Source organism: Myotis nattereri, assembly GCF_964212035.1.
Source record: "Myotis nattereri genome assembly, chromosome: X".
Taxonomy (NCBI): Eukaryota; Metazoa; Chordata; class Mammalia; order Chiroptera; family Vespertilionidae; genus Myotis; species Myotis nattereri.
This window is the reverse complement of record NC_138078.1, coordinates 42,292,582-42,310,872: the sequence shown is the minus strand read 5'-3', so window position 1 is coordinate 42,310,872 and position 18,291 is coordinate 42,292,582. Positions and strand designations below refer to the sequence as shown.

The window sequence follows — 18,291 nt, the reverse complement described above, 5'->3', positions numbered from 1 at the left end:
GTACCATCTCACACCTGTCAGACTGGCTATCATCAACAAATCAACAAACGACAAGTGCTGGAGAGGATGTGGAGAAAAAGGAACACTTGTGCACTGCTGGTGGGAATGCAGACTGGTGCAGCCACTATGGAAGACAGTATGGAGTTTCCTCAAAAAACTAAAAATGGAACTCCCATTTGACCCTGTGATCCCACTTCTAGGAATATATCCCAAGAAACAGAAACACCAATCAGAAAGGATATATGCACCTCTATGTTCATAGCAGCACAATTCACCATAGCTAAGATCTGGAAACAGCCAAAGTGCCCATCAGTAGATGAATGGATTAGAAAACTGTGGTACATCTACACTATGGAATACTATGCTGCTCTAAAAAGGAAGGAACTCTTACCATTTGCAACAGCATGGATGGAACTGGAGAGCATTATGCTAAGTGAAATAAGCCAGTCAATGAAGGAAAAATACCTCATGATCTCACTCACTCATGGATAATAGAGACCATTATAAACTTTTGAACAATAATAGATACAGAGGCAGAGCTTCCTCAAACAGATTGTCAAACTGCAGCGGGAAGGCCGGGGAGGGTTGGGGGGCAGGAGGTAGGGGGGTAAGAGATCAACCAAAGGACTTGTATGCATGCATATAAGCATAACCAATGGACATAAGACACTGGGGGGTAGGGGAGGCTAGGGGACTGTTTAGGGCGGGGGGGAAAAATGGACACATATGTAATACCCTTTGTAATACTTTAAGCAATAAAAAAAATAAAAAAATAAATTAGCCAGAGAAAGATAAATATCACATGATCTCATTCATTTGTGAAATATAACAACATAAACTGATGAAAAATAATTGAACTAGAGTCATAGAAGCATTGAACAGACTGTATAACCTATGAGGGAAGACAGGGGGTGAGGTGTAAGAGATCAACAAAAGGACTTCTATTCATGCATATGAGCATAACCAATGGACGCAGACAGGGAAGGTGAGTGCATGTGCTGGGGGTTGTGATTGGCTGGGGAGAGGTCAGTGGGGGGGAAAAGGAGACTTATGTAATACTTTAAACAATAAAGAATTTATTCTTTTTTTTAAAAAGAGCTTCCACACAGCAAAAGTAACCATCAATACAACAATAAGAGAGCCCACTGTATGGGAGACACATATTTGGCAATGATATATCTGATAAAGCATTAATATCCAAAATATATAAGGAACTCATACAACTTAACAAAAGGAAGACGAACAATCCAATTAAAAAATGGGCAAAGTACCTAAATAGACAGCTATCCAAAGAGGACATACAGATGTCCAAGAGATATGAAAAAGTGCTCAAATCACTAATCATCTAAGAGATGCAAATCAAAATGACAATGAGGTACCATCTCACACCTGTCAGAATGTCTACCATCAACACATCATTTGGGAAGAGCCCAGGAGATCTATCTCAGTGCAGTGGCGGATGCAATGGCGTGAGCTCACTCCGCCTGTACAAGCTTCCTTGGCACACCAGGAAGTGGCAACGCCCGCCTGAGCAAGCCTCCTAGAGCCACTACACAGTACCCTGATCTTTCCTACCTTTGGCTGCCCTAAGGATTGTGTAAACTTCTGATTGGTCCAAAATGTTATATATACTGCTGCACTTATACAATAAAGTTAGATCTGCGTCACTGAACCTGGTCTCCGGAGTCTTGCATGCCTCATTAGGGCTCTGTCGTCCTCACCCCTGAGGGACCCCCTGCTTCAACATCAACAAATGACAAATGCTGGTGAGGATGTGGAGAAAAGGGAACCCTAGGACACTGGTAGTGGGAATGATGACTGGTGTAGCCATTATAGAAAACAGCATGGAATTTCCTCAAAAAATTAAATATGGATCTGCCATTTGACCCAGTGATCCTACTTCTATGAATATATCCCAAGAAACCCGAAGCACCAATCAGATAGAATGTATGCACCCCTATGTTCATAGAAGCACAATTTACAATAGCTAAAGTGCCTGCCTATCAGTAGATGAGTGGATAAAAAAAGCTGTGGTACATTTATATCATGGAATACTATGCAGCAGTAAAAACAAACAATCTGCTATCCTTTGAGACAGCATGGAGTGCCTGGAGAGTATTATGCTTAGTGAAATAAGTCAGTCTGAGAAAGACAAGTATCACATGATTGCACTCATATGTGGAATCTAAGTAACAAAATAAACTGATGAACACAGTGGATCCAGAGACTCGAAGCATGGAACAGAGTATAGAATCTCAAAAGGAATGGGGAGGGTGGGTGGGTAGGAGGTAATCAACCAAAGACCTTGTAAGCATATATACATAACCCATGGGCACAGACAATAGGGTGTTGAAGGCCTGGAGCATTGTGGAGGACATCAATGGTGGAAAAGGAGGGATATATGTAACCCTTTCAACAATAAAGAATAATTAATTACAAAAAGGAATAAAAAAGAAATGGCCTGGTACCTTGCTTGGTCAGTGGGTCATGGCAATCTTTCAAGGCAAGTAAGGAATGAAAGTTGCTTTCTGGAGAGATGGCAAGGAATGAACTTCAAGACATTCGGGAACTTCAAGAATGTGAAGAATTCACCCAAGTATACAGGTACTACAGGAAAGCCTGGTGGCAGTTAGGTGGCTCAGCTTCTTTGCCTTGAAGGGCTAAATAAAGATCAATAAATAAAGATCATAAGATTCCAGCAAAGCAGGTTTTTAAAAGCCTATATAATCAATTGATATTCTTATTGTATTCATGCAAACAACCAGATCACACTGTAACTATACTTAGTGCAGTGAATAAATCAGTCTTAATTTGGCTCCTTAATAAAAATAAGGATGATTTTTGCGGGAAGCCACCACTTTCCCAATATTGTCATAGAGTGCACCAAGGAACAGGGAAGGCCTATGGACCTTGGGCATTAGCAGGGCTGTGTTGAGATAGTGGTGGCTCAAGGCAATTCCCTAACCTGATAATCCTTTTACTATTTATCAAACTTTACCTTTGGTTGATACTGCCTGTATGAATTGCTAAAGGGCAAATGTGTATTCAAGTGAATAAAAGCATACAGGATCCAGTTTCGGTGTGCTCTTCACAAAAGAGACACCCCTGGCCCCCAATGCCTTCTAAATTCATATTTCTTGTATAGCATTTTCAGTTGTGCATTGGACCCTCCTTCAGATCCTAAACCCTAGCCATGCAGGTTGTGGCAATCTGGTGCCCAAATAGGAATCTAGAGGAGAAGATTCGTCTGAGCAAACAATGAAGTGAAAAAGGAAAAGTGGAAATTCACCGGAAAGGTGGGAAGTTCACTGCACACAAAGCCCACACCAGCTTTAGAGTCGGAGTCACGACCATAGTGGACGAGGAATGTTTTGATTCAGCAGGTTATAATGGGGAAGAATTTGAGTAAAAGGCAAAAATATCATTGTAAATTTTTAGTTTGCATGCTCAAGGATAAAAGAATTAAGGTGTCAAAAGGTACTCTCTTAAATCAGGCTCAAGGAAAATGAGTGTCCTTGTTATTAAGTCGGAGAGAGCCCAGGATCGGATACATGCAGACATGTGATGAGATAATGGAGTCTCCCTGGCATTTCTAACAGATCAGCGTGCCAGACAGAGATACTGGCTTCTCCCTGAATCAACAGGACCCCCACACAGATACTGACTCCTTCCTGAATATCCCTGCTGACCCCCTGCAGCAGAAACTTCCTCAGCTGAATACCTCAGCTCATGTCCCCGCCCCTCACCCAACCGCAGTATATAAAAATCATCCCCCTCCCTGTTGGCGCAAATCCATGTGCCCTGTCTTTGGGGTTCGTGGGTTGCCCAGGGATGCGATAAACCTTTCCTTTTCTTTCTTTTCTGATTCACTCGACTCTTTATTTCTTACGCTGCCTCCTGAGCCACCTAACCTAACACTTGTCATCTGTAACTATGTGGGCTCTTGTTTGAACTGCATTATATCCACTTCGTGTTGAGGATCAAAAGTCTGTAACACCTAAGGCCCCAGATCCTCCACCTCTAGTGTGGGAAGGCTCAACAGCTAGAGAAAATGGGGCTATCAGTTCTTTACAAAAGGACTCTTTAATGCTGTGTCTGAAAATTACCATATGATGCCTTGGGACTGGCAGATTTTAGCTAAAATGACTTTAAATGCCAATCAATGCTATGGAGAGCAGAGTAAGATAAGATTTGTGAACAAGAGAGTGAGATGTAGGCTGCATTCTGTCTGTAAGTCCCAGGCAATGTAAAATACCTGAAAGGTCCATGAGAAGAACTCTAATTTATTAAGTCTTGTCTATATGTTATGCGCACTTGTAAATATCATATATATGAGTGTCTGTTAATTGTTGTTTTATCTGTCTTTGTTGTTTGGATTAATTTGTTTATTGTTACTCTATTAAGCATGCCTTTAATTTAATTTAATAGAAAAGAAACAGTATATGGCCAGGTCATTACTAAATTTCCCCAGAGCAAACAGAATGTGGGGATGGGAAGAATGAATATGAGCGGTACATGTGGCTGATAACACAGGTCCTAGGAAAATTCCCTAGACAAAGGGAGGTAACTAAAAAAGGCCCCAGTCCAGTAATTACTAGGTCTCTTGGTGATCCTGTAAAATGGATGCCCACTTGTAGGAGTGTTATTAAAAGTCTCATTTTAACCATGTTTTTATTTTCCAGTCCATCATTTGAAATTTGGATAGATGAGACATTTCTCACAATTTAGGGATGCATCTAGGATTTCTATACCCATGAAGAGAAAAAGGCTAGCTTAAGAGAAAGCGCGCCCCACCTGATTTTGGGTGGCCTCTTGACCTAAGCCCCAGCTCTTCATGGATGCTATAGAATAGGCCCCAGACTGTTTTTCTTTAAAAGATGACAAAAATGGGCTGGGTTTGGGAAACAAGATTAGTGTTTCCATAATAATGGGTAGTTCTTGAATAATGACCACATTCCAAGGTTGCCTCACAGGTTTGGGGGAACTCCTGTTTTTATAAAGGAAAATAAAATAAAATAATACTTTAACATTAAAGCCACTGAAAGCCAGCGTGTTATCTCTGTTACAGAATTTGCCAAGGAAAATGCCTTGGATAGTAATAATTGACTTTAAAATCTCAAAGTTGTTAAGGCAAAATATCCTATATAATAAAGCAGCAATATGCAAATTGACTGTCACACCCTGGCACAAAGGTGGCAGCCCCCATGTGGTTGCAAGATGGCTGCCACAAAATGGCCAGCAGGGGAGGGCAATTGGGGGAGACCGAGCCTGCAGGGGAGGGAGGGCAGTTGGAGTGGACCAGGCCTTCAGGGGAGGGCAGTTAGGAGTGACTGGGCTGGCAGGGGAGGGCAGTTGGGGAGGACCAGGCCTGCAGGGGAGTGCAGTTAGGGGTGACCAGGCCGGCAGGGGAGGGCAATTAGGGGTGACTGGGCTGGCAGGGGAGGGCAGTTGGGGAGGACTGGGGTAGCAGGGGAGGGCAGTTGGGGGTGAACAGGTTAGCAGGGGAGGGCAGTTGGGGGTAATTGGGCCAGCTGGGGAGCACTTAGGCATCGATCAGGTGGCAGGGGAGTGGTTAGCAGGTGATCAGGCTGGCAGGCAGAAGTGGTTAAGGGCAATCAGGCAGGCAGGCAGGCGAGCGGTTGGGAGACAGCAGTTCCAGATTATGAGAGGAATGTCCCACAGGGATTGGGCCTAAACCAGCAGTTGGACATCCCCTGAGGGGTCTCAGATTGGAGAGGGTGCAGGCTGGGCTGAGGGGTTACCCCCCCCCCAGTGCACAAATTTCATGCACTGGGCCTCTAGTACATAACTAAAATGAAAGGTATATGGTAAATCGTTTTCAGTGGTAATTATTTATGCCTAAACATAGTTTTCCAAAGTCTTTGGTAACTTAAAACTTTGGAGTTTGCTGAATTAAATAATAAACTATTTTAAATAGGTATTTTAAAATGACAAAATACTGAAATATTAATCTGAGTTTGCCTCATATGAAAAATCTAGAAGATAGATTTGAATCTATGAATTGAATATGTCTTGTATTTTTATTTGAAATATATCCTTAAAAATATAAATATATTACTAATCTAAGAAATGCTAAGTATTTAATTTGCCACCTAAAATTTGAGGCTTCTAAGAGTTAAAAGTTCAAACTAAATTGGGAGAGAGTATATAATTATGATAACAGAATGCATAAAGTATGGAAATTCATTTTTAAGAAAAATAATTTTTGTATTTCTCTGGAGAAATGAGTAGTTCAAAATATATTGTAGTCCTTATGTATACTACGTGTGGTAACATTTCAACCTAGGATATAATATTTTATTGGCCTGATTGAAAAAGAGGATTAATTCTATAGTCTGAACCAAATTTTTAATATTAAAACCAGTTTAAATTTAATTAATGTCTTTTAGAATAATTACAAAAAGCGTGTTGATAAATGTCAATCTAAGAAATGCTGGCTGTTTAATTTTTGGTTATCATTGAAAATTAAGGTTTCTAAGAGTGAAGAATTCTAATACAGTTTAAAGAAAAAAAAGAAAATGTCTGTACAAGTTGCTGAAGGTATGGCAGAAAGAAAGAATATTAGAGTGGAAATAATGGAAGGTCTAAGGCATGGTTATGCATTTTTGAAGGACATAGAAAGAAGGTTTGAAGGCTAATTTGAAAGAGTGAAATATGTGAAGGTTACGTATGTGATAGAAGTAAAAGAGAAATGTTGAAAGAGAGAAATGAGTTCTAAAGTTAACTATTTGCAAGAGTTGTAAAAAGGTCATAACATCTCAAGGAAGTTTAAACAAGGGCTAGACCACTATCCTTATCTCCCCTGCCCAGAACAAAGTAAATGGTTAATACAGAAAGGGAGGGCAGGACAAGGTTGCTGAATACTTCTTAAGCAAAACCAGAATATTCAGCAGCAAAATTTCAAAACAGGAGCATATATAATGCTTCAGACCCCCACCCAGCCTGCTCTTCAGATTGGCCGGGGGGTGGGGCAGCATGTGTACTTCATAGATCAAATGTATAGGTTTGCTTACTTTGCTTTTTCAATAAAGATGCCTACTTTAATTACTTAATAAGTTAGCTTTCCACAATATAATCAAGGTCTCATATAAACTCATTTATATGAGAAGCCAATGTTTTATGAGCAATTGTTTCTAGCAAAGTACAAAGTAAAATTTGCATACATATGCAAATAAGCACTAGCCAAAAAGAATACTGTTTAGAAGTAAATTTAAGCTTAATAATAAAGAGAAATTTAAAAATCTCTTCCACTACTATTTACAAAGTAAACTAAAAATTATTATTCGAGCATTAAATATCACTGTTAATGAAACACCATAAGAAAAAGAAAGTTATAATTTTACTTGAAATGTATGCATTGCAGTATTGGCCAGCATGCCTCTCTCCTACTCATTTTTCTGAAAAGCAACCAAGTTCTTTGTTCTGTTTAAAAGAAAGTAAAAGTCTTTAATGTAGCGATTAATGGCAAGCACACAGGAAAAACAGACTTTAGAAATGCTTACCCAATTAGAAAACAAAATCCTTAAATGGGGCTTAAAAGTTGCTCCAAAAAAGGTACAGAAAGAAATGCCCTTCAAATATCTAGACCAGGGGTCCTCAAACTTTTTAAACAGGGGGCCAGTTCACTGTCCCTCAGACCGTTGGAAGGCCGGACTATAGTTTAAAAAAAAACTATAAACAAATTCCTATGCACACTGCACATATCTTATTTTGAAATAAAAAAACAAAACAGGAACAAATACAATATTTGTATTTGCATGTGGCCCGCGGGCTGTAGTTTGAGGACCCCTGATCTAGACACTGTAATTAAAATCAATGCATTACGCCTCAGATGGTAAAAATACAAAAAGATTGCCTTAAGACCTTAAATGACTTTTAGAAATTATTAGAGAACATTAATTAAGACCTTATCTAAAAATCTCTATGGGAAAAATGACAAATTTATTCAATATTCTTACAGAATCCTAAGGAATCTTTTATTAATTGTATGCAAAGACCTACCGAATCATTTTCTAATTTTGTGGTTCACCTCACTCGAGCAGTGAGATAGCAAATACAGTATGTAACAGCAGGGAAGGCAGTTGGGGGTGAAATCAGGCTGGCAGGGGAGGGCAGTTAGGGGCAATCAGGCAGGCAGGCAGAGGCAGATAGGGGCGATTAGGCAGGCAGGCAGGTAAACGGTTAGGAGCCAGTGGTCCCAGATTGTGAGAGGGATGTCCCACTGCTGGACATCCCCCAAGGGGTCCCTGATTGGAGAGGGTGCAGGCTGGGCTGAGGGAATCCCTGTCCCCTGTGCATGAATTTCATGCACCAGGCTATATATATATATATATATATATATATATATATATATGCCAAGTGGTTTGGAGCTATCTAGGAAAACCTACCTTCCCTAAACGAAGGACACTTAAGAGTAAATAATTTGCATTTTTGCCTCCCCGAACAAAGGGTAAATAGCTCATGTTAATGTACTCAAGGAAACTGATTGATGAGGACAATAAGACATTTGGGGGGGGGGGGTGGTGCTAGCAGCCTGATTCTGTATCCCTAATGCACATTCCTGTTAGCCTACTGCCCCTTCCTTAATTATCTGGTCTTGCAAGACCTGTTTACCTAAATACTCCCATTTTACAGAGGCCATAAGCCATGAACAATACACAACCCCTGGAGAGGGTTATCAGTGCTGGTGCCAGGCCAGGCCTTTAGGTGTGGTCTCACAGCCTCTATCCCAACAAACAGGGCTTTTTGCAAAGTCTGTGAAAGGTCTGGAAGTCTGATCTTATTTGGGGGACAAAGAAACCAAAGGGTATAAAGAGAAAACTTCCTCCATATTGGCTCACTCAGGATTTGGAGAACTGACCCCTGAGTCACTGTACCAGCGCATGTGAAACATCTGAAAATAAATGGGTTTTTCCTGTATCTCCAGGTACTCCTGCATATTTTTCAGTTGCCCGGTAAAGTCTGTAACATAAAAATGGTTTCCCTGACTGAGAACACGCAGCCACAGTTGTCCTCTTGAGGCACCGTAGGCGGGAGGGCCCACTCGACCAAGCCCCTGATGACGGGAAGGCATACCTACAGTGATTACTGGGTCCCAGTCCTCATTGGGACCAGATAATCGGGGGTCCTGCTGGTGCTCCAATGGACTCCAAGGAGGACAGGAAAGCCCTATTCTGGAACCAGACATCTGACTGGTGAGTTTTCCCCTGGGGGACCAGTTCGAGTTTAAGCCTGCCTTTAGGGGTAGAAGAAGTAGCTAATCACTACTTAGGCAAATTATTTGTCTCAGTTCAGGACTTTCCGTGGGTGGAAGTCAAAACTCTGACTGACTGGTGTGTGAATGTGAGTGTGAGAGCCTGTGTGAAGCGAAAGCTACCTTGTGTTGTCCTGTGTCTCTGTTAACTAGGAGAGGATTACATGGTCTAACTGCAAAAATGGGAAGTAGCTCCTCTAAACCTGATGCATTAGAATGTATGCTAAAAAATTTTAAGAAGGGCCCAGACTGCTGCCTGCAATGCAGATGTCTCTCCATGAAATCAGGGGCCTCCAGCTTATGGCCGAGGATGGGAAACATGAGAGTGTTTGTTGATGTTTTGTGTCCCTTTGTTTTTAATTTGTTTAAAGATGGGGCAAGTCCTGCTTTGGAGGAAGCCTAGTTGTGTGTGGTAAGGCTGAACATGTGACAGAGATTGCAGGATGTCCCAGCGGCTGCCAAGAATCCTTATTCTTGGGAATTCATCTTGCTCTTTCTGTCAGGGTATTAGCCTGCCAGAAACTTTTAGCTAGTGAGATTTCTGTCTGTAGGTCTGTGATGCAATTTTGGCTAACTTTTAGGGGCTTTAATTTGCTCTTCCCTGATTTATGACTTTGCTATGCTGGGTTAAATTTTTAAGATTCTAAAGTTAATTTAAAAGTGTAAAATTTGTGAAGGTTGCAACCCAGGGAAGTTAAAACAAAGGCAAGCTAATCCCAAATCTAACAAACCATTATCTTCCCCACCTGAGGCAAAGTGGGAAGGGGAAAGAACAGGGCAAAAAAGGAGAGCAATTTTACTCTGAGAAAAAGCCGAGGTTTCAGTTTCCAGGCCAGACAGAATGAGAGGTGGTACTTACCAAACTCAGCAGGGCAGAGAAATTTGCAAAACCCCACCCAGCATCACGTCCATTAAACATCCAGTTGTTATCATTGGTATTAACTGGTACAGGACCTGGACAGGACTGGAATGGGACCAGGAGGGGAATCAGGTGGCCAGCGCCTGCTTCTGATGTCACAAACCTGCGCAGGCCAGTCGAGGTGGAACTGAGGCTGGCTATGAAGCAGTCACAACTTTGTGGCTTCTGTGCCCTTGAGGGTAGGGCAGCAAAGATATTGGCTGGTGGTAGCCAAATTGAACATAATTAATTCTGTGGTCAAGAACAAATCTTTAATGTTACAACTGGTTTAAGTTTTAATAATATTTAAATTGGGTATATTTGACAGCTTTTCCGAATGTAATATTTTGAGAATTTAACTGAGAGATAGCTTTGTGACATCTCAAGGGCCCTGAGGTGACACAAAGATCTACTCTCTCCCTAAAAATAAATATTTTTGAACTAAATTAGACCAATACAATATATTTGAAATTGCATAAGGAAATAAGCTATGCAGACTGGGTTGGGTAACAACATTAATGCTTCTATGATAATGGGCGGTTCTTGCTGGGGGGGGGGGGGGCATACGACTCCCAGCCAGATTAGCATGTCCTTTCCTTGAACAGAAAAGGCAATCATAGTTATTGGTCAAGAAAATGCTTTAGGTAATAATTGGCTTTAAAATCTCAAAGTTGTTAAGATATAATAAATAGATATAACTAAAATGAAGAATTTGGATAAAGTCTTTTTTTTATTTTATTGATTTTTTACAGAGAGGAAGGGAGAGGGATAGAGAGTTAGAAACATCAATGAGAGAAACATTTATCAGCTGCCTCATGCACACTCCCTACTGGGGATGTGCCCGCAACGAAGGTACATGCCCTTGACCGGAATTGAACCTGGGACCCTTCAGTCCACAGGCTGATGCTCTATCCACTGAGCTAAACCAGTCAGGGCTTGGATAAAGTCTTTTCTGTAATAATTACAAATATGTTAATAATGAAAGTCCAGTCACTCAAGAGGAGACTGACTGTGCTCTCTGTTGGAGGAAGGGGCCAGCCTGAAAAGGAAAAAAAAAAGCCTGAAAGAGAACAAGGGCATACAGAAATGAAATGCTATGGCTATCTGGGAAAGGGAGCATCTGGCTGGCCCTGGTGTGCTTCCAGCTGTGGACGAAAGGGGCCACACGCTGACCTGACAAGCTCAGGGAAGGCCTGCATGGCAGCCTAGCAGACTCAGAGACCTAAAGTAACCACAAAGGATGGTCTGAAATTAAACTTTGACTAAAAGCAGTTATGGTGGGCAGTTATGTCCTAGGCCGGTATCTTCACTGACAAGATCAACTTTGATCCTAACTGAGCCCATTTGCCTTTTTGCCTCTAAGATAACATTCCTTTGAAGTGTCTGGGTAACTTGTAACTTACCTTTTTCTGGAGCCCCTGGGGCATAACCAAAGTTCTGGGCGCCAGGGCAGATACTACAAGTTCCTTCATTATCATGTTGATTGATCCTGCACCCACCTAAGTATGTGTCCATCATTTTACTTTTTATCCTATCACAGAGGTCCCCCCCCCCCCCCCCGCTTCGCTTAATCCCACCTCCTTAAATCTGTCACCAATGAATTTCATGTATAAATATGAATGTAACTCTGCCATTCTCCGGAGCACTATCTCAATTCATTGAGGTTCTGCTTCCCGGCATATGTCGACAGTCTGACTCAAAGAAACTCACAAAAATTCTTTACAGGTTTCAATGGTTTTTTACGTTAACAAGCAGATGTAAGATTTCCAAACCCGGGAGCCCTAGTGGGAATCAGAATCTAAGTAAAGCCTTAAATATTCAGCAAAGCAAAGAAGAAGGGCCTTCTGAATTTACCAAGACTAAAAGATCAAATGAGAAAGTACTCTCGGCCAGACTCTGGGGACCTGTTGGGACAAGAAATATTATAATTTACATTTTGTCACCAATAGTTGCCCTGACATCTCAAGAAAACTGCAAAGTTAAAGAATTGGAAGGATAGAAGTACAGAAAAGCAGTTAAAAGAAGCTCAGAAAAATCTATGTACATAAAAATAAGAAAGGCAAAACAGAAAACTAACATAATGTTCACAATTATAGAACAAGTGGCCTAGGGAAGGTCTGGCCTGGAGGGCCAGAAACAGAAGCCACAGCAGTAACCTTAGCATGTTATCTCTAAGGAAAAAATGTAACACTTTAAATCCAAGCTGCTAGAGGCTGAGAACAGGTTCCCTTCTCCCCCTCCCCCTGCCCCCCGCCACCCTTTTCTCCAGCCTCATATGCCTATACATAATTTTCCAAAGTTTTGGTAACTTAAAGGCTTTAGAGCATTGCAGGGTTAAATTATAAATATCTAAGTATTTTAAACTAACATAAAAAACTGAAACATTGATTGCGAGACATGTTTTAATTCACCTGTTAGCTTTTATTACAGGTGGTCTCTTCTACTTTGTTGAAGGTATATTTTCTTGAAAGTAAGAGTACATTTAAAGTGTGTTCATAAATATTAATCTAAGAAATGCTGGCTGTTTACTTTTTGGTAATCATTGAAAATTTAAGGTTTCTAAGAATGAAGAATTCTAATACATTTAAAAAAAGAAAGAAAAGGTCTGTACATGTTGCTAATGGTATGACAGAAAGAAAGAATATTAGAGTAGAAATACTTAATGGAAGGACTGAAGCACGTTATGCATTTTGAAGGAAAAAGAAGGTGGTTTCTAGAAGTTATAAAAATATTTCTGAAAGTTGTAAGAATGCCCGTGGAAGTTATAGGAAATTTGTAGAAAGAAATGTTAAAAGGAAATTGATTAAATGATACAGGCCAGTAAGCCAGGACAAGCAGAACAGGGAAATAGAGATATTAAAACAGCAGTTTGCAACCATCTAGAAAACGCTGTCCTCCCTAAACCAAGGACACTTAAAAGTCAATGATTTGCATCTTGCCTCCCTAAGCAAAGGGTAAATAGCATATGCCAAAGTACTCAGGGGGACTGATGGGAGAAATCCAATTAGTATCATTTGCTGTCCACACCCAAGGACAAATGAAGTTAGAAAATAAGCCTTATTTTGATTAGTTCTTTTCTAGTAAAATAATTGTTATATTAATCAGGTATTTAATAAAAAAATATCATCTTTTAATCATAGGAACTGAAGTTTGCTAGCCTATGTTCCCATCTAATACACTTTAATATTTAATCTTTTGGTAAAATCAAGTTTAACAATCTTTCAAGGGTTTGAACTAAAAAAAATAAACACATAACAAAAAACTTTCTCTTGATCTAGTATTGGCTATAGATCATCCCAACAGGTTCTGAAATGCCTCGAATGTTTGTTTTCTCTCTCATGAAGGAAAGTTTTATACTGAAGGCACATAGGAACCTTTGTCAAATACAGTTATAACTAATGTTATTAGTTATAATCCTATCTAATAAAAGAGAAACATGGTAATTAGCCGTACGACCGCTACCCTTCCCATTGGCTAATCAGGGCAATATGCAAATTAACTGCCAGCCAAGATGGGTCAACCACCAATAAAGATGGTGGTTAATTTGCATACGTAGCTGCAATGCTGGGAGGTGAAAGGGGAAGGACTGAAGAATGGTGATCGGCAACTCAGGTGGCAGGCAAGAGCTGGGGGGTGGGCAAAGGCCGCCTTCAGCTGGTGATCGCCATCAGAAAGCCAGTTGGGGTTGCTGGCTGGCCTGTGCCCAGCGATCACCATAGCGATCGGAGGGTGGGAGGGCCGGGGCACAGGCCAGGCCACAACCCCTGATGCCCCCGGGGCCAGGGTTGCCGGCTGGCCTGTGACCAGCCATCGCCATGGCGATCCGAGGGCAGGAGGGCCTGCGCCCCGCTATTGGAGGGCCTGCGCCCCGCTATTGGAGGGCGGGAGGGCTGAGGCGCAGGCCAGTGGGCAACCCCGACCCCCTAGAAGCGGCCTGCCCGCGCCCCTGTGCAGCCGCAGAAACCGCCTGCCCGCTCCCCTGTGCGGCAGCAGAAGCTGACAGCCGAGCCCGTGTGCAGCCTCTGAAGCCGCCTTCCCACAGCTTGTGCAGCCACAAAAGCCGCCTGCCGCTGCCTGTGACCTGATCCGGTCCCAGGTTGCAGGCCCGCGCCTGTGTGCGGCTGCAGAAGCCAAAAGCCCGTGCCTGTGTGCAGCCGCAGAAGCCACCTGCCTGCCGCATCCCACTATGATCCACTGAGTTATGAGGCCAGAGAGCAAAGAGAACTTCCACCCCTGAGTCAAAGTGGGGAGCGGAGGACACGGCCTCCCCTTCTAAAGTAGCCAAAGGACAGGACCTAACCTAAGCCACATCCTCTGAGACAGCCTGGCAGGCACCACTGACCCTCTCTGCAGGCCAGGCCCCCCTCCCCCTTCCCCTGTCCCTGCACAGCTCCCATAGCTCCCCACTGGCTGAGTCAGGCACAACAGGTTTGCAGCCACAGGGGCGATTTAGCAACTAATGAAAAATGCGAGAACGAACAAATGAAGCAGCTACTGCAGTGGGGAAAAGACGTGCATCAAATTCGTTGTCTCTGAGAAACTGAGGCAGCCAGCACAGGCCCCTGCACAGGATGAAGCTTCTGCTTCTAAAGAAATGTCCTGGGGTTAGAGGTGAGGGGGTGCTGCCTTTCCCCTCTCGGAGCTCTCGGAGGAGTCTGTGCTCCCCCTCCTGGTATTCTTAACACCCAGAGACCCCTCCCCAGTCCAGGCAGGAATGTTCCACGCTGACCGCCTCCAGAAAGCAGAGAACAAAGAGGCACTTCTTGACTTCAAGCTTCTAAACCAGTGGTTCTCAACCTTGGCTGCACATTAGAATCACCTGGGAATCTTTTTAAAATCCTGATTTCTGGGCCTCATCCTCTGGAAATTCTGTTTCTTTGTTATGGGGTGGGGCCACAACATTAGTAACAAAGAAACAGAATTTCCGGAGGATGAGGCCCAGAAATCAGGATTTTGAAAAGATTCCCAGGTGATTCTAATGTGCAGCCAAGGTTGAGAACCACTGCTCTAAACAGACTTGACCACTGCGGGCAAAGACCTGCAGGTGAGAGGGGACAGGTTCTGGGTGTTGAGGTCCAGAGCGTGGAAGTCCTCCTGGGGGAGCAGTGGATCTGGAAGCCTGTGTGCTGGGTCAGAGACACGCCTGCCTCCCACCCTCCCCTGCCCTGCACATAGACGTGCCTGGACTGGGGTGAGGAGGAGAAGGAGAACTAGAGGGAAGGAACGCTGAGTGTTGGTTGACGGCCATGTAAAAAGGACTGTGACCCTCCCCTCCCGCTGAGTCACTCCCTAAGGCAGCAGGAGACGGAGGGTCTGAGAGCAGCCACACAGCTTTGTGGCCGTGACCAAGGCACCAAGATGGTGTCCGTGCAACAGGGCTGAGGAGGTGTCAGAGGACCTCACCCCAGAAAACCCAATAGCTCTTTGTGTGAGAGAGAGAAGGTGGCAGGGAGGGAGGGAGAGAGCACATTGGACTCCAGAGGCCTCCAGGCCCAGATGAGGAGAATATACCAGGGATCAGCATGGACTTGAGCTCTGAGGTGAGGGTCAAGGGCAGCTGGTGGGGGCAGCCCAGACAGAAGGCTGAGGTCCAGACGTCCTGACCTGCTCGGCTCTCTGGCACCTCCGCCTGCGACACACACTGTCTGACATGGAAGCACAACTCCAGAGAACGGGGTGGGGAACCTAAGTTAAATAATATTTTGTTTTTGTTTTTTCACTTGGCAGAATGGGGGCTGAAGTTGAAGTTAGGTTTGGTTACTAAACAATAAGGAAAGCAACATTTCTCGCACACCCGACTGTGTGGTCTGAGTTTGCTGCTGCCTATAAACCGAGAAAAAGTTGTAAAATGAAGTACTAACCTCTAGGGTTTAGGTCAGACCGAGGAGTAGTGCCACTCAGCCAGAAGCTGGCTCATGGCTGGCCAGTGCAGTGATGGTGGCAGGAGCTTCTCCCACCTCCATGGCAGCACTAAGAATGTCCAACTACCAGTTTAGGCCTGACCCTTGGGGGCCTAAGCCTTTAGTCAGACATCCTCCAAGGGCTCCCTGGCTGCCAGAAGGATGTCTGACTGCAAGCTTAAGCCTGATCCCCCAGGGAGTGGGCCTAAGTCAACAGGTGGATGTCCCCCAAGGGGTCCTGGACTGCAAATGGGCGTAGGCTGGGCTGAGGGACGCACCCTTCCCTCCCGCCCCGCCCCCCCCCCCGGAGTGCACAAATTTTGTGCACCGGGCCTCTAGTATTATAAAATGTTGGGTTTTACAGAAAGGACAACATTCCATATCATCTGCATTATGATGAAATCCATAAATGTGTCATTTTCAATTTCTTGTCATTTGGAGACAGTTACTGTTTTGTTATAATGCATTTGGAAAATATTACATCTTTTGAAGAGTCAATGGGAAGGGCTGGCAAGGAAAATCAGAAGATCTTAAAGTAAGTTAGTGTATTTTTCTTCCTATATGATCCCTCTGAAATTTGGCAATACTTAATGAATGAATCATGGCAATGCATTTCTTTGCATAAACTCAATAAGACTGGTTTCCAATAGTGGTTTTATTGACCAAAAACTTTGACTGGAGTGTCATGTTTTAAAGAGCCCTGTCTGGACTCTGAAGACTTGAAGCCAATAAGAGTGCCATGGAGAAAGCCTGGTATCTTGCTTGGTAGCCCTGAAAATAGCTGACACTGGAGCGTCAGGCCCATACCCTGCCATCATTGGCAGTTGGACAGAATGGAAGGGGAGCAACGAGGGTGCCTTTGCATCCCTGCGGAACCACCATGCACTCTAGGCCGTGATGAGTAGGAGAGCTGCTGAAATGGGCCTTGAAGCCTAGGGCCTGGGCCCGGGTGGAGCCACTGCAGGTGAGGAATTCACCTAACCCGGCAGATACTGCAGGCAGGACTGACAACAGCTGGATGGGTTGGTTTCCCTGCCCTATGGGGCACACTGAGACTCAATCATGAAATTCCAGCAAAGGTGGCCAGTTACCATTCTTGTGTTTATGCAAACAATCAGGCCAAATTGAATGCAATAGATAAGTTGGTCTTAATTTGGCTCTTTAATAAACATAAGGGTGATTTTAAGGAGAAAAATTCTATTTCAATAGGAGTTATTAGAACTAAAATGTTTTCTTTCCCTTCCACCAGACCATTTGTCATAACTCTTGCTGTTCTAATTGCTCAATAATACTAAATTTTATAATACAGTTTGTCTCTGCCAGGTCACAAGCCCACCTCCTTCTGTGCCTAGGCCTCATCGCCCCTCTGACAGAAATCAAGGATCTCTTGGCTCTGAAAGAAAACTTTGTCCCTCCTCATCATGGAAGTAGTCAGAGGAGCCCACTGCCATCCATTTTCCGTGAAAGAATTCATAAGCAGGATCCTTGAGGGGATAGGTTAGGCAGTTAGACAGAAATAAGCAGAGCAAGGACGATGGGCCAACTGGAGAAGAAATAGATGGGACTCTGAGATGTGCTTCTCACCACTCCAACTGCTCTGAAGCCAGAAATGAAGAAACCTGTGTAGACTCCCTCTCCCTTCTTCTAAGAAAGCCAACAGGTTTAGAACAGCTAATAGAAATAAAATCAGTAGGCCCTGAAGCCCCAGATGTTACTCCAGACCAGGTCTCTTGACTGCCATCACAATTCCTTGGGTGATAAAGATGAAAAAAAGACTCGAGCTGCTGAATACCCTACTCCCTAGCTTTGAGTCTTCTATTGAATACCCAAGGCTGAAAATCAGCTTGAGGATCAAGGGGGGGGGGATGATGAGGAAAATAAGACATTTGGGGAGGGGGGGGGCGGTGCTGGCAGCCTGACTCTGTATCCCTAAGGCACATTCTTGTTAGCCTATAGTCTAGTCAATGCCCCTTCCTTAATTATCTGGTCTTGCAAGACCTGTTTACCTAAATATTCCCATTTTACAGAGGCCATGAACTATGAACAATACACAACCCCTGAGGGGGTTATCAGTGCTGGCACCAGGCTAGGCCTTTAGGTGTGGTCTCACAGCCCCCATCCCAACACACTGGGCTTTTTGAAAAGCCCGCAAAAGGTCCGGAAGTCTGATCCTTATTAGGGGAACAAAGAAACCAAAGGGTATAAAGAGAAAGCTTTCT

General features: G+C 43.4%; 1 protein-coding gene across 1 annotated transcript in view; it reads right to left on the bottom strand.

Moving 5' to 3' along the window:
* Window positions 1-18,291, bottom strand: part of ZC3H12B (zinc finger CCCH-type containing 12B) — a gene marked incomplete at its 3' end in the record, with an annotated part of 438,369 nt that overhangs the window by 266,607 nt on the left and 153,471 nt on the right. Inside the window, exon 2 of the mRNA XM_081080808.1 lies at window positions 2,469-2,660. The remainder of the gene's footprint in view (window positions 1-2,468; window positions 2,661-18,291) is intronic.